Source organism: Arvicola amphibius, chromosome 11 (assembly GCF_903992535.2).
Source record: "Arvicola amphibius chromosome 11, mArvAmp1.2, whole genome shotgun sequence".
Classification (NCBI taxonomy): Eukaryota; Metazoa; Chordata; class Mammalia; order Rodentia; family Cricetidae; genus Arvicola; species Arvicola amphibius.
In genome coordinates this window covers 95,076,267-95,091,402 of record NC_052057.2, presented here as the reverse complement: position 1 = coordinate 95,091,402, position 15,136 = coordinate 95,076,267, and the positions used below count along the sequence as shown (strand labels likewise).

The following is a 15,136-nucleotide window of genomic DNA, read 5'->3' as shown; positions in this document are numbered from 1 at the left end:
CTGCAACAGAGTCTCTGAGGCATTTGTTGGGAAAGGGCCCGGGCGCTGTAGGCAGCCTGCTGGGGAAGGGTGTGAATAAACAGCGAGATCTTTCCCTCCCCTCGCCCTCAGCCGTGGAACAGTTCCCCGGAGGGGCAAGGCCCAGGGATTATGGGTCAAAGGCCACTTGAAAAATCCAAGGGGGTGGACCTCTGCTTCTCCGCCTCTGGCCTCCCTTTTCTATCGCGCTTTCGTGTGGCCTCAGAAGTTGATCAGGTTGTCTAACCTTAATCTCCCATATTGTAGCCAGAACAGAGGCCTAAGTCCAGGGAAGGGAACACCCTGCCCCCATCCCCAGGGCCCAGGGTGCAGGGGGGCAGGGGGAGATGCCAGAGCAAAGCTTAGCTAGCAGAGAGGTGTACCCTGCTCTGGAACTGTCCGGTCAGGCACTTAAATCACAGCCTCCCTACCTCTTTCTCGGAGGCTGCTCTCCAGGCCCGGTGTCCCGGGGACGCAGGACAAGAGTAGTGGTGATGACAAGGGCCTGGGCATCCATCCTGGTCCATTTCGAGTCATGGGAGCGTAAAGCCCGCAAACCCCCGGACGAGGGACTAGGAAGGAGGTCGTTGATGAGGGTGGTAGGACAGGGGAGGAGAGGGCTGGTTTCATGGGCACTGGGGGGCTCTGCCTCATACTCCTCTCGGGGATGCTAGAAGGACCCTGAAGTTGATCTCGGGTGTGCCAGAGTGTCGGTGCGAGACACCAAAGAGCAGAACGGACGAGAGTGTGTGCAGGAGAGACCTGGCCAAAGCTGAGTGTGCTGAGCGATCCCGGGGGTGGGTGCGCGCCCCGCCGCCCTAGGAGAGCGGGCGGAGTGGGTGTGGGTGTGTGCGCGCGCGTTTTCGAGACCCGCGGCCCGGGCTGCGCGTGAAGCTCGGGGTCCATAGGCGTCCTGAGGGCGCGCTGGAGAAAAGGCGAACGCGAAGGGGCCACGCGTGCCAGTGCGGGCGAGCGTGCCAGCGGGGGGTAGGACGCCTGCTTGCGCGGGGCTAGTGGGAGTGGGGGCTCACAGGCCTGCGCAGGCGAGCGTGCCCCCGCGAGCGTGCCGCGCGTGCCAGGCGCGGGAACGTGCCAAGGCGGGGGCGCGCGGGGGCCGAGGCGGGGAGGGGGGTCGTGGCGCGCTGCCGCGGGGAGACAAGGCGAGAGGGGGAGGGGAGCAAGGGCGCGCGCGGCCGAGCGGGCGCCCGCGGTCACATGGGCGAGGGAAGGAGGGAGGGAGCGCGCGAGGGAGGGAGGAGGATGGGGGGGGTTAAAGCCGCGGAGAGCCGAGGAGCCGGTGCAGAGCGGGCGGTGGCGGCGGCAGTGGAGGCGGCGGCTCCAGCCGGCGCGGCGCGGGGCTCGGCAGTGGGATCCGGCCGCGGTGCTAGCTCCGCGCTCCTGCCTCGCTCCCCGCCTGCAGCGGCCGAAGGGCGCGGCGCGGAGCCCGGGTGGCTCGAGGGCGCGGTGAGTGTTCCGTGGCCGTCTGCGCGAGGCTAGACCCTCGAACGCTCAGGCGGACGGACCCGCGGACCCGCGGCCCTCGTGCGCGCGGGTAGAGAGAGTGAGGGGACACGCGTGGACCCCGCGATCGGGGGAGGTAGGAAAGTTCATGAGAAACTTTGCCCGCAAACTCGGGGGCGGGGGCGCAAGAGCAGCAGCCCCCCACGTCCGGGCGCGCCAGGGGTTGGGCGTGGTGGTGGTGGTGGTGGTGAAGCTGGGCAATCGGCTGGAGGGAGGTGGCCGGGGCGGTTGGTCCTAGTGTCCCTGTTCTTCCCACCCTTGAGCAGCACGCACGGGGTCTGGGAAAATTCCAGAGCTGGGGGATCTCAGTGGCCCCCCACGCACCGAAAGCTTGCTTCTTTTTCGGAGAGAAAAAAAATCTGCACTTGAAAGTGCCCGGGAGTGTAAAAGGATGGCTGCGCTTCTTCCAGTGCCCGGGTCTCCGTGTGAATCCGCGTGTGTTTGTGTGTGTGTGTGTGTCGGTGTGATCCTGCTGTGGTTTTCTCATGAGTCCGCCTAGATGTATCTCCACGTAGTGGGTCCCCTTTAGTGTGTCTCTTTGTAAGTCCTGGTTTGTGTGATTCCATGCCTGTGGCATACCCCCAAGTGTCTCTTCTGTGAGTCTGCCCATGTGTGCCTTCTCCGGTGCGGCTGGGTGTCCCCAGGTTGTTCAGAGTAGTGTATCTCCCGGTGCGTGGGGGGCTGGGCCGCGAGGAGGTCACCAGACGGACAGCTCTCCTCGACTCCTCTCCTCTGCCGAGCTTCTCCAGCGTCTAGCTCGCTGGCTCCCTGGGCCCCCTCCCCCTCCAGTAGCTTCAGGCGGGCAGGACTATTTCACGCCTTGTTGAAAATCCAGGATTTTCTTTCTTTCTGTCTAGTCTCTCTGTTTGAGAATTCATCCCCCTCACCCCCGCATGTATGTATGTATGTGTGTGCAAGCGTGTCTGGCACCTTATCTTGTCGGCAACACTGGGTGTGGGTCTGTATTCTGTGTCTTTAACACAAGTTGTTTTGCCTGTGATATATTTGTGTCTGTGTCACAGGATGTATTTGTGTGCCATATTCACCGAGGTGGTAAGAGCTGGGAATACTGAGTGGGTTTGTGCATCAGTTGTGGGTCCTGGAGTGAAACATAGGGTGTATTTTTGTGCATCTAACCCAGGGTGTCTGTCATTACGTGGAGATGCAGGGCTAGCTTGGATCTGGGAGGTGACCAACCGGTGAGTCTCACGTTTTGCCCCAATCTCCACTCTCACAGCCCCACACAAATCCTTTCTGTCGGTTCCTGCAGCTCTAGGAAGGATTAAGATGGAGCTGAAGGTTCAGCCCCTGTCAGAACTGATACTCCAGTTGGGACTGAGTCTACCCAAAGAGTAAGAGTTTAAAGTTCACACTCAAGACTTCCTGGGGTTCTGGAATTCACACTGATTCACACTGGAACACTTTCCAGAGACTTGGGGATTACACTCATGGATTTGCATTCAGAATCACACCAGGATAGCAGGGTTCACGTTCAGATTTACATTTCCTTCCTGGGGTTTGCACTCCTATTGGGTCTGCTCTCATTTGGGGCTCATGTGTGCGTGTGTGTATCCTTTAGCTTGTAGGTTTACGTGGAGACCTAAGCTGGCTCACAGAAGCTCGCTGGGGCTCAAGGACTAGTACTTTGACTCCTCCTAAAACCATGGGGCTTCTTCAGATTGACGCTTTTATTCTGAGGTTCTGTCGCACAGAGGTTAGAGGCCCACATTCGTACTCACATAAAGAACATGGGACCCAGCCAGGCGGGGTGGTGCACGCCTTTAATCCCAGCAGAGGCAGATGCGTCTTTGTGAGTTCGAGGCCAGCCTGGTCCACAGAGCAAGTTCCAGGACATTGAGGGCTACACAAAGAAACCCTGTCAGGGGGTGCGGCGGGGTGTGGGGGGGACAGCCCATATGTGAACTCTAGGACTCTTTGGGGACTCTGCAGTTCCAGTCAGGCCCACATGCTCTGACTTTCATCTCTGCCAAATGGGCTAAGCGTTCAGATTCAGCAATGCTCACACTCAGATTCACGTGGGGGAATCGAAGCGTTGAACTTGAGGGGGTAGCCTTAGACTCGTTCCCTCCAGCTCAGGCGATCCTGACTCACACTCAGACCCACAGAAGGATCTGAGAGCTCCTACTCAGGCTCCTAATAGAACTCATGTGCCCACACTACGGATTCTCGTTTCTGTCCTGTAGATCGAGTAGAATGTAGCGCAGGGACTCCAGAACACTGGAATCTACAGAGACACCGTGGGGTTAACATTCATCCTTAAAAAGGGAAGCTTGGACTCACACCCAGACCGACCACCTCGAAGGCCAAGAGCTCACACTGTTTAACACGGAACTGTCTGGGGCTCCCAGGACTCAGTTAAACTCTCTGTGCTCACTTTCTGACCCCCTGGGGCCTACAGTCCAGCACACCTCAGGACCTTAGTTCTTGGGTCTTCAGCACTGCCAGAGAACCAGCCAAACAAATAAACAAAAGAAACCCACACTTGGGCTGCAGAGTTCTCACTCAGACTGACGCTAGAGCCTGGTGCTTACACAAAACTCATACTTCTGTCCTGTGGCTCGTATTCAGACCCTCACTAGGATCGCGATGTTCACAGTTCCGGTTTGGAACATAGACTTAGTCACGTGTGTGCTCGTGTCTTTCTTCGGGTAGTGGCGCTGCGTCAGGGCAATCGAGGCAGCGGAAACAGCCATCCTGAAGCCTGGAGGAAGATGGGGTATACTTTTGGTTATGGTGGTGAGAAACGCTGAGTGGTCAAGCCTCCCTAGCAGCCTTCCACAGCCAACTAAGCCCTCGGCAGGATGTCTGAGTGGTTTGTTGGTACAAGGGTCAGTGAACCGTCAGATTCCTCCATGTGCCATGTACATGCTCCACAAATAGTTGTGGGCACCATTTCCCTGGAAGAAAGGAGCAGGGTGAGGTGGGGGCAAATGAGGCTCACGTCCTCCCCAGACATCCCTCCCACAACCCACTCATCCTGGCGGGGGGATGGGGTGCACCAGGAAAGTTCCCAGGTGCTGCATTCGTGATGCTAAGAGAGGAGAGCTGCCCGTCCTTCTCTTCTTACCTCTGCTCGCTGGGAGAAGGGCAGGGGCCTTGTAAGTCTCGTGGCTCCAGTGTTTACGCAGGAACTCTCCCCCTCTCCCTCTCCCCCGCCACCGCCACCCGTGCACGCTCCCTCCCTGAAAGAACAGTAGCCCTAGGGAGTCTGAGTTGCAGCCAGCCCTGGGACTCTACCTGCCTTAGAGAAATGATCCTAGAATTCACAAGCCCACTGTGGAGGCGAGTGGGTGGGGCCACCTGAGGCATACTGCCCCCACCCCTAGGAGCTTATACAGTTGAGTCGTGGTCCCTGGAGGGGGACACATCAGGCTGAGGTGGTCAGGCTTTAACTGCTCCACAGCCTTGAAGGACGTGCCCCTTTGGACACGTGCTCTCCAGCTCCCCTATAGGGGGAGGGGGCTCGGAGGCGAGGCGTCCTGCACTCTGCCCCCCCATGGCGAGTTGAAGTGTAAATGAATCGGAAACATATGGAGTGGATTTTCTTTGAAATGCAGATTGGTTGTGGGGGGGACCATGTGTTCTTGGTTGGGGGGGGGGTCCCAGAAAGCAAGAAGGCTGAAGTGAACTGACCCCTCCTCCAGAACTCTTACCGTGTGGGGGAACTCCCGTGGCCCTGGGTGACCACACCCACATAGGTTCTGGTTTCCTCTGGGAAGGGACTATGGGTGGAGGGCAAGGGGTCATTGTCCCCCCTTTATCTTTGCAACAGGCAAGGGGAGCCCCTTAAGTATGGGCTGGGGGTCCCCAGAGGCAGGATCTCTGGCTGCCAAAGGGTGAAAGGAGGGGTTGGGGCTGGAGCTATGGCAGAAGCAACTGAAGTCAGACCATGGTGGTGAATTACCAGGACCTGTGTGGCGAGGAGAATGGGCTGAAGAGCCCATGAACCTGTGGGACAGATCTCCACAGAGCATGTCCAGCCAAACCCCTGTGTATTCTTTCCTTGCGTAGCTCAGCGAGGTGGTAGTGTTGCCTGTGAACTTGGTGGGCTCTGGGTCTGGCTGCTTCTGTACTGTACCTACTGTGATACAGATGTGTATATAGTAGGAGAACAGTATCTTTTCTCTTAGGTCTAACAAGGTGCTTCTTGTGAGCAGCACCGTATTTGCTGGAAATAGGTTCTTAATAAATGATGAGGCCTGATTATGGGGAGAAGAGTTTGGGGTTCGAGGCCCAGCAGCTCCTTTTTACAGCCCTCTTTGGTCCAAAGGTTCTATGAGTGACTTGCAAGTTAGAAATAGGAAAAGCTTCCCTTTACTTAAAGAATGAGGGTGGAAATTAGCCTCTTCTTTCATTAGGTCTGGTTGAGAGCAACAGGACAAATCAAAGGCTCCGTCTCTCCTGCATTTCCCACCCAAGCACGCCTGGTCCCGAGGCGCTGATTGGAGGTCATTCTGCCCCCTCCCCACCTAGGCAATTTTTCTGATGATGGGATAGAGTTGAATGTATCCCTCACTCCCTGTAAGTCCAGAGAATGGAGCCCAGATCCGAGTCACCAAAACTTGGCTCTGAAGCCTGGTAGCTGCTTCAGGCGGGGTGGACTGTCCATATTGATCATTAATGTCTGAGAACACAGCATTTAGACCGTAGAAGTATTCAGTCCTCCTGGATCCTGCGAGTTACAGGGGGTGGTGTGAGCATAGCTGCACCTTAGTTGGAGAGAGAAAAGGAGAGACACACACACCCAAGTCACAGTGAGAGTCTCCTAGGGAAAGCTAGGGGTGGGTGTGAGCGTGGGGAAACCGAGCGTGCTCGGGTGGGCAATGCAGGAGAGACGGAGCCTTTGATTTGTATGGAGCAAAAGTTTATAAAATCAGTTGTGTGAATTAGTCAGGCTGTGGCAGCTTTCAGGGCACTTGGCGGTCGTAAACACCGCAGGACTCCCTCCTTAGCAGGCCGAGAGCACCCAGAACTAAACATTAAGTTGTCAGTAGGCACCTTTTCAAGTTCTGAGCAAGTGTGTGGTAAGTAAACAGACTCCCTAAGTACCCTCTTCTGAGGCGTTGAGCATCCCTGGCCCTCTGCTCAGGAGGAACTACTCTGCATGGTGGTCCCAAAGAAAGGAAAGAGGAGTCCAGTATCAGAAGGCAGATGCCACGTGACCTTGGCCCGTGACCTTTCCAGGCCCCTCCGTGAAATTGCAGGATGGGGGGGCTGGGCCCTGGCCCAGGCCTGGAGAGAAGGCGGTTTTGGCACCCATCCAGGCCCCTGACGTCAATGTCTCTCCAAATAATGGAATCAATATTGGGGTGGGGGGGCAAGCGTGAACCAGGCCCCAGCGATTAGAAACAGATCAGCACAGACCCGCAGCTGATTCTGATAGACATGCTTTGGAGCTTTAGGGTAGGAGGCCTGTAAGGAGGTAGACTGGGGTGGGGGGCATAGGGAAGCACTGAGGAGTGGGGAGCCAGAGCCACCCAGCATTCAAAGCTGGAGGGTATACAAGTGGGCCGAGTGCTGGTGTGGAGTGGGGAGGTCCCTTGTCCTGGTGCCTCTTTCCTTTGAGCCTTCCAAAAGTTTCCAAGACCAAGTGTGGGTGGTGCCGCCTGTCTTTAAACCTATGCCTATGGTAGGCGTGAGAATTCACCTGCCTGCATCTCAGCCAGGGCCCCTTGGCCACATTAGCATCAGGGTTCTAACACAGGTGTGGGGGAGGTGCGCGTGAAACTAAGTGGGATGACGTCTGCCTTGGCACCTGAGGGCATTCGGCCAAGTTAGAGAGATGGGTGGCCCCCTGCAGAGCGGGAATCTGGCCTGTCAGCTCACATTCTCAGTCTCCTCCTCGAAAGCTGCAGGTGAGGCTGGAGAGGGTCAGGGGTCCGCGGCGGGAGGGAGGGGGCTGGCCTGGCGGCAGCTGACAAAAAACAGGAAGAAGGGCTGGGGGAGCAGCTGTAATTACAGGGCATTTATTATTAATCAGATGAAATTGCTGGAAGCAGCTGGTGTAATGTGCGTTGCGATACTGCATGCTTCTCCCAACACGCACACACGCACATACATGCCACACACAGGCAGCTTGAGCCTAGCTGGCTTTTTTTTTTCTAGTGAAGGTCAGATGGCTCTATATTTGTCTGTGTCTGTATATCAGTGCGTATCAGTCTTTGTTTTCATGTTAGCCTGTCCCCTCTGTGCTATTGTCTCTTTGTCAAGCTACCTGTCGTTCTTCAGCTTGCTGTCTCCCTGTCTTCCTTCCATCTCCCTCTCTTTGGGCCTTGGTGTGTTGGTATCTGTCACCACCAGCCAGCCTGTCTCTCTAACACACTGTTTTAGTTACTGGCCTTTTCTGGTTAGTGATGTTTCTGGTTTCTGGGCAGGATTCCATGACAGAGTCCTTTTCCTCACGAGCGTGCATTTAGGCCCCTAATCATACCTTTGGCAGATTTATTCTGGAACCTGTTGAGGAAGCAGTCAGACCCTGGATATCTCCTGGGAACTTGTAGAAGGCCAGGGGTCTATTGAGTGGCTGGATTTCATGGAAGCTTTTCGATAACCCTGAACTCCAGGGCCCTTGCAGTGGCCAGTCATGCAATCTGGGACAAGCTGCCTTTGCTGTCTCAGGGTTCTCACGATAGAATAGGAATAAGGTTGTCGCCGAATGCTGTTTTGATGATTCAGCACAAAAATCTAAGTTAAGGGGCTTGTGAGATGACTCAGCCATGAAGAGCTCCTTCCTGATCTTGCAGAGGATCCGGGTTCAGGTCCCAGCACCCACATGGCTTGTGACTTCCGTTAAGGGAATCTGATGCCTCTGCTGATTTCTGCAGCCTCCTGCATGCATGTGATGCGCGCACACACACACACACACACACACACACACACACACACGACATAAGTTAAGGGCTGAGACAGGACTCAGTGGTTATTAAAAGCATTGGTGCTCTCACAAAAGACCCAGGACCCACATGGTGGCTCATGTGTCCCTGGAACTCCAGTCCCAAGGGATCTTCCGAGCTCCAGAAATATGCACACTCACATGGTGTGCACAAATGCAGGCAGGATACTCACACACATGAAACAATAAAGCAGACAGCTCTACAAAAAGTAAAGGGAAAATACAGGCCAGTGGTGGTGCACGCCGTTAATACCAGCGCTCGGGAGGCAGAGGCGGTCGGATCTCTGTGAGTTCGAGGCCAGCCTGGTCTACAGAGTGAGTTCCAGGACAGCTAAAGCGACATAGAGAAACCCTGTCTTGAGAAACCCAAAAGACAAAAAATTATAAAAAGGAAGAATATCTGTAAGTTAAGCTGGGTGTAGTGGCACACACTTTTGGGGGGCAGAGGCAGGAAGCTCTCTTGAGAGTTTTAGACCAGCCTGGTCTGTATAGTAAGAGCCTGTCTGAAAAACCAGGAGTCAGTTAAGGACTTAATATAAAGTCTTAGCTGACGGGTCGTGGGTGTAGCTCGGTGAGTGTCCGTCCTAGCACGGGTTCCCCGGCACTGCAGGCATGAAGAACTAATCCTAGCGGTTTGTGGCTCTGGAAAGGCACTGTGTAAGTGGGTGGGAGCCAGAGAGGCAAGCTGGTAGAAGTAAGGCTTCAGAAGGGGTGCCTAGGCTCCAGGAGCGGTCAGCTCGACAGTTATTTAACATCTTTGAACACCATGTTACTTTTTAGCTGTCAAGTGGCAAGACACTTTAGCACCTAGCTCGTGAGAGATCACCAAGAGGGGATGGTGCAGATGAACGTAACCTTTCCTGGCACTTGGTAGATGCTCAGCAAATTGTGGTGGGCATGGGGAGGGTATCAGAATGATGCCCATGGTGCTCGCTGTCTGTCAGTCTCCCTTTCTGTCGTGTGTGTGTGTATGTGTGTGTGTGTGTGTGTGTGTGTGTTAGGGTGCGCGCACATGTGTATCTGCACAGGCACGTGTGGCGGGGAGCCCTGCATTTGTGGGAATTTGTGGTATGTATCTATGAGTGGTGTCAGGCCTGTCTTGTGCCCTTTATTTGCCCCTGTGGTTTAGAACTGAAGTCAGCGAGGAAGCGGTAGAGGAACACTATACTGTTTTCTTCTCTTCCAGGCATATCTGCTTCTTGCAGATATATGATAATAACAGCTAGCTTGCGGGGATGGGCAGTGCTGGGGAACCCACGCTAGGTACACATTCTCACCGAGCTGTAGCCCCAGCTCATCCACTGGCAAACGCTCAGGCTCTTGTTTCAGCAGACATCCCAAGTCCTACGGTTACATTTTTGTGCTGAATCACTAAAACAGTGCTCCAAGGAAACTCTGCTTCCCTTTCCCAGATAAGAACCCTGAGATGGCCTGTCTCCCCCTCAGTGGGCCTTTGAGGATGGAAGGAGCTCCCTGAGACCTGTGGCTTCCCTGTGACCTGACCTGTGTCCTTTGCCCTTCTAGAGACCCGCCACACCATCTTGTCCTCTTGGTGTTGGAAGTCCCCAGAAGAGTTTGGTCTGGAGAGGAGGATAATATTGGTGTGCTTGCAGTACAACTGGTGTTAAAGAGGTAGGTGCTGAGAGCCCAGGCAGGGCTGGAGTCCCCGTTTTAGACCCCCGAGAAGGAAAGGGCACCACCAGGTCAGAATACACTTCTGCGCCAGGGGAGCCGAAGGCCAGATTTAGGACCGCTTGTTGCTGTCTCCGTGTCTTCCACATCCTTCTCCCCGCTCAAGCATCTCCCTGGCCCTCAGGGAGCAGCTGAACTAGGAGGAGGTGGACCAGCAGGTGGGAAGGCCCCAAATCTTCTGAACCTGACTCCCCTTGCCTCTCATTCAAGCCCGGCATGGCCCCTGGATTGGCAGCCCCGGGGTGGGGGCATCTGAGGAATTGAGGCACTGGAGCGGAACGGAAGGGCCTATTGTCCAAAACCCGCCAAAGGCCCACAAAGGCCAGAAGCCCACAAAGGCCGGCTAGGCTTTTCATCTCAGTTCCCAAACAGACTGGCCATTTTCCCGGCTTGGGGCACTGGGGGTGGGGAGGTCCCCGGGGAGGTTGCTTGTGTGTTGGGGGGGGAGTGGACACCAACCCTTCAAAACCAGGAGTTCATGTTAAGGATGCTCTTAAGTGGGGTGGGGTAGCCCAATGTGGCGGGACATTTGCTCGCACTGCAGTTCAGCATGGCACATGGCCTTACAGGGAACTTAGGTGGTTCAGAGGCCCAGAAGAGGAAGGAAGATGGCTGTAGTGTTAGGATCCAAGGAAGTGGGTGAAGTCTGTGTTAGCAGCTCGAATCGGGAGGGGCTAGGAAATGGACTTGCAGAATTAATAGGTGATGTTTTGGGTGTACCCGGGAATCTGATGTCCTGTTAGGACAACAGGCTGCTGGGCCACCAGAGGACATAATTCATACCCCTCCCAATTGGGAGCACTGTAGAAAGCTAGGAGAGAGCCTTGAGGAGTAGATGGTGGTGCTCAGGAGAAAGAATGAGCTCCCTGCAGCAAGAGGGACTGAGGCCAGACAGCAGGAAGGACTTCCTGCCAGTGAACAGTAGCTCAGATGCCCTGACCCTGTCCCTGGGGATCTCAGAGGATCGCAGAGAGCAGGGGAGCTGGAGACACCCCAGGGGCTCAGGCTGCAGCAGCTTCTGTGGGGCTGAGGAGGCTGAGGAGGGAGGGCTTGGCAGTTCTCTCCACCCTCCCCCAGCAGCACCTCCAGCACCGCTTTAAAAACAGTTTTCTAATTTAACAAAGTGGATGAAAAACTGTTTTTGGAAATAAAAGATATGTGCTGTCTCCCAGGCTAGCACTCAGCCCTTGCAGAGAGCCTCTCCCTGGGTCTCCACCACTGCTGGTGCCTGCTTTCCTCTCTGTCTTTTTGTGTTTGTTTCTGCTAGGCGGCCCCCACCTTTGCTTTGGCCTCCCATCACCTCTCTCCATCTTGGCCTCCACAGGAGTCTTACCCTCAGTCTCCCCTCTCAGTTCTCTGCATCTCCTCTCTCTCTCTCTCTCTCTCTCTCTCTCTCTCTCTCTCTCTCTCTCTCTCTCTCTCTCTCTCTCTCTCTCCTCCCTGTCTCTCTCTTCCGGGCGTCTCTCCCCCTATTTGTCTCTGTCTCCCTGCCCGTCTCAATCTCTGTCTCACTCCACCCCCCCTTCTTCTCCCCCAACCCGAGCTCTAAATGGGTCTATTTAAAACGCCCGACGCTGCCAAGTCAGAAAAACGTCTCCTGATAAAGCGCATTAGGCGGAGGGAGGGAGGAGGGGGGAAGGAGGGAGCGGCAGGCGGACAGATTGATCCAAGCCCGTAACCCCATTAATCAGGCAGCGTGGATCCCCCTCCCTCTCCCGACTTCAGCCCCTTCTAAGCTAAAAGCCCCTTAAATATTTATCACCCCTCCCCCACGGGGGCGAGGGGAGGGGCATGTGGCCCTTGGTGAGCATCCCCGGCTGCCTGGTCCGTCCCGTGCCAGTGTGTGCAAATGTGTTCATGTGCTCCCGTGTACATGCGTGGGTGTGCGAGCTGACCGGCCCAAGGCCTAGTTGCTGTCTTGGCCCGCTACTATGTGAGTAGCTGAGTCCTTTGGGTAGCTTTCTGGTACCCCAGGAGGTTGGCCCTGCTTGGCCCTCCTGAATGAGGCTTGGGCAAGTAGAGCAAGAAGTGTGTGTGTGTGTGTGGGGGGTGTCATTGGAGTAGAAGTCCGGTGGCCTTTGCACTGTCCTTCCAGAGTGCAAAGCAGTCAATAGGGCTCAATTTCCCCACTCCATCAGATTCCCAGTGCAGGTAGTTAACTTGGGAGAACAGTCCCAGGCCCAGTTTTCTGAAGTGCACAGTGGAAAGCAGGCTGAAGGCTGAAATCTCCCCTTCTTCGAGGGCAGAATTATGGCTGGGAGTTGGGGGGTGTCTGCCATTTCCTAAAAAATGTGGAAAGATGACCCGGGCTTCGGCAGGTCCCCATCACTCCCAAGAGAATAGGAAGGTGGCCCTGAGCTGGGGTGAGTCGCGCGCCTCCCGGCTAGCTGATACCCGGGCAGCAGGGGTCAGTCCCGAGCCCCCACATCCACGCCGCGATTGGGGGGAGCGGGACCCGCCACCCCCGGCTGTGCCGAGGGTCCCCTTCCCACCCCTCCCCCAGCATCAAGTGCCACATCTCCTCCTGACTCAGACAATTAGATTCAAAGGATGACCTCACTGCATGCCGTCCCTCACTTGCTGCCTCGGCTCGCTTGCTCGGCTCCCCGCGCGCTGCCTCCCCCTCCCGGCCCGCTCGCCGCCCCGCTCGCCCTCTCGCCCTCTCGCTCGCCCGCTGGCTCCGGAGTGGCCGTGGCGCTCCTGCCCGGCCCCTCGCGGGTGGGGAAGCCCCGGGGACCGATGCCCGCGGGCTGTCGGGCGGACCCACGGAGCGCCGAGCACCGGCCGGGCGCCTGCGCGGGGACCCAGGTCAGTGCGCGCGGCCGCGGGGCCGAGAACTTGTCACCCCGCCGCCCCGCCGCGGCGAAGACGCCCCCGCCCGCGCCAGCCCGCTGCGGCGCTTCCCGCTCCTTCCTCGGCCCCCGCCCCCCGCGGCTGCTCGGCGCTCCCCCTGCCAAGCTGTCTCTCTTCTCTGCGCTTTCTCCCCAGCCCCCCTGCCTCAGCAGCCGGTGGGAGGGACTGGGACTTCCTGAGGTCTCAGGGATGGGGCCGGGGCCCATTGGCTGCAGGCGGACCAGGCCTCTGAGAGGGGAGGGGGCTCTGGCTGCTTCCATCGGCCTGGGGGAGGGGGCTACCGAGAGGGAGGCCTAGGCTGTGGGGGTGACATCTAGACAGGGGATGAGTTCCTGATATCTCTCTTCTCTCACATCCTGTGGGCCTCTTGCCTAGTTTCATTTGATCCCCGAAGCCTGGCTTCATTCGTCCACACCTCCCAGCTCACTGTTAGTCCCCAGTGCCTGGCCTCATTTGTCCACACCTCCTAGCTCGGTGAAGTCCTTAGTACCTGTCTTCATTTGGCCCCGGTGGCTACCTTCTTGGACACCCTGCCCCCATGACTCCCTTATACCCCACTGCCTGATTTCTTTTGTGCCTCGTTCCTTCTGCTTTCCTCAATTGGTGATCACCTGGCCTTTGTGGGATTGCCCTGCCTTGCTGGTTTCCTTTGGTATTGTATTGCCCTGGTGTCTGCTCTCATGCCTAGCTAGGGACCATTGCAGGCTTGTCACGGGATGGGATGCAAGCCTCAGGGCCACTGCCACAGTTAGAGTGGCAAGTGCTAGGAATGTCAGCAGCATCCCTGCTTGTTCCAGAATGGGGACTGGCCAGCTCAGCCTGGATTCCATTCTGCCTGGGCTGTGACTTAAGACCTGGTGTCAACTCCAGTGATAGGAGTTGAGGGTGGAACTCCCATGCCCAAGATCACTTTAGGACTCTTGTTCTCAGTGGTTGGTTGGGCGAGCACCCAGGTTGCTGCTGAGCACCTGTCTCCACCTCACTTTGGGCTTCCTGACAGTCAGAAGAAAGCTTGGGTGTGATTGTTTAGGTAAAGACATTTCATTTCCTTCCCCCTCTCCTCCTCTCATGGAGGCCAGCTCTTTGGATGCTTAGCGACAGGTAGGGAGCACCGTGTGCGGACCGGGGAAGGGATGGATCCTTAGAGGGAGACCTGTTGCTCCTTAGCTTGGAGAAGTCCTGGAGGCAGGAGGGCCTGAGGCACACGCAGCCTTCTTGGTTCTCCCTCCATCCCAGAATGCTGTGGAGAGCTGGGCTGGAGGAAGAGGAGCTGGCTGGGAAATAACTCTCAGCCTTCACCTTTTTAAAGAAGGGAATACCTTCCCTTTTCACCTCCTGACTTCAGCCACTTTGCTTTCTCTCGTCCGACCAAGCACCTCCAGGGTCCAGTGTGTGTGTCTGCCCATGAGCGTCTGTGTGTTTCCCATTGTGAAGACAGCAGGCTGGGGGTGGCTGGGGAGCTCTGGGTTTCTGGAGGTAAGGGGGCATCTGCGCGGAAGGTTGGCAGCTCTGAGTGTGATGGCATCCATGTGTGAAAGGGGGGGAGGTTGTTCTGTGTGAGGGAGTCTCTGTGTGCAACTGTGACTTTAGTGTGTGTGTGTGTGTGTATGGGGGGGAGTGGAGTAGTGTATGAGGCTGTGGCAGTGGGTGTCCACAGGAAGGCCATGATATGCGGTTGTGGTAGCAGACTGAATGTCTCTGTGTGTGTGTGTGTGTGTGTGTGTGTGCGCGCGCACGCACGCGCGCACATGTGTGGCTCCTGGGAATGTCTGCAGGGTGCTGGCTGTGTGTATGTGGAGATGGGGCCTTGGGGAGTTCTGGGGGTGACTTTGAGAGCCCTCTAGCATGTGTTTTGTCTTGGGATGGGGTGAACACTGGGTCCTGTGTCACCCTGCACTGCTGGTGTGTGTGAACATGTGGGTGTGTGTATTCATGCCTGTGTTTACCATCAGGAACAGATTGTGAGGAGTAGGGAGGGGGAGGGAGGGTGGCTTGCTCTTACCCAGCAGACCAGAAGGTTCCTCAGAAGGAGCATGCATGGTACACGTGCATGCAAAGGGGGCAGAGAAAACAGAACATTGTTCCGTAAGGAAAAAGAAACTTCTCCCCCCACCAACTCTGGCTCTGCCAAAAACACCA

The 15,136-nt window shown here is 56.4% G+C and overlaps 1 protein-coding gene across 3 annotated transcripts in view; it reads left to right on the top strand.

Annotated features, from left to right (window-relative positions):
• Positions 1-1,332: 1,332 nt before the first annotated feature.
• Positions 1,333-15,136, top strand: part of Cntfr (ciliary neurotrophic factor receptor) — a 37,372-nt gene continuing 23,568 nt past the window's right edge. Inside the window, exons 1-2 of one of the 3 annotated variants that reach the window (XM_038347714.1) lie at positions 1,333-1,482; positions 9,977-10,084. The gene's annotated coding sequence lies outside the window, so the exon portion shown is untranslated. Of the gene's footprint in view, positions 1,616-7,398; positions 7,416-9,976; positions 10,085-15,136 lie in introns of those variants that run through there. The other 2 variants (XM_038347713.1, XM_038347715.1) reach the window with 2 other exon arrangements.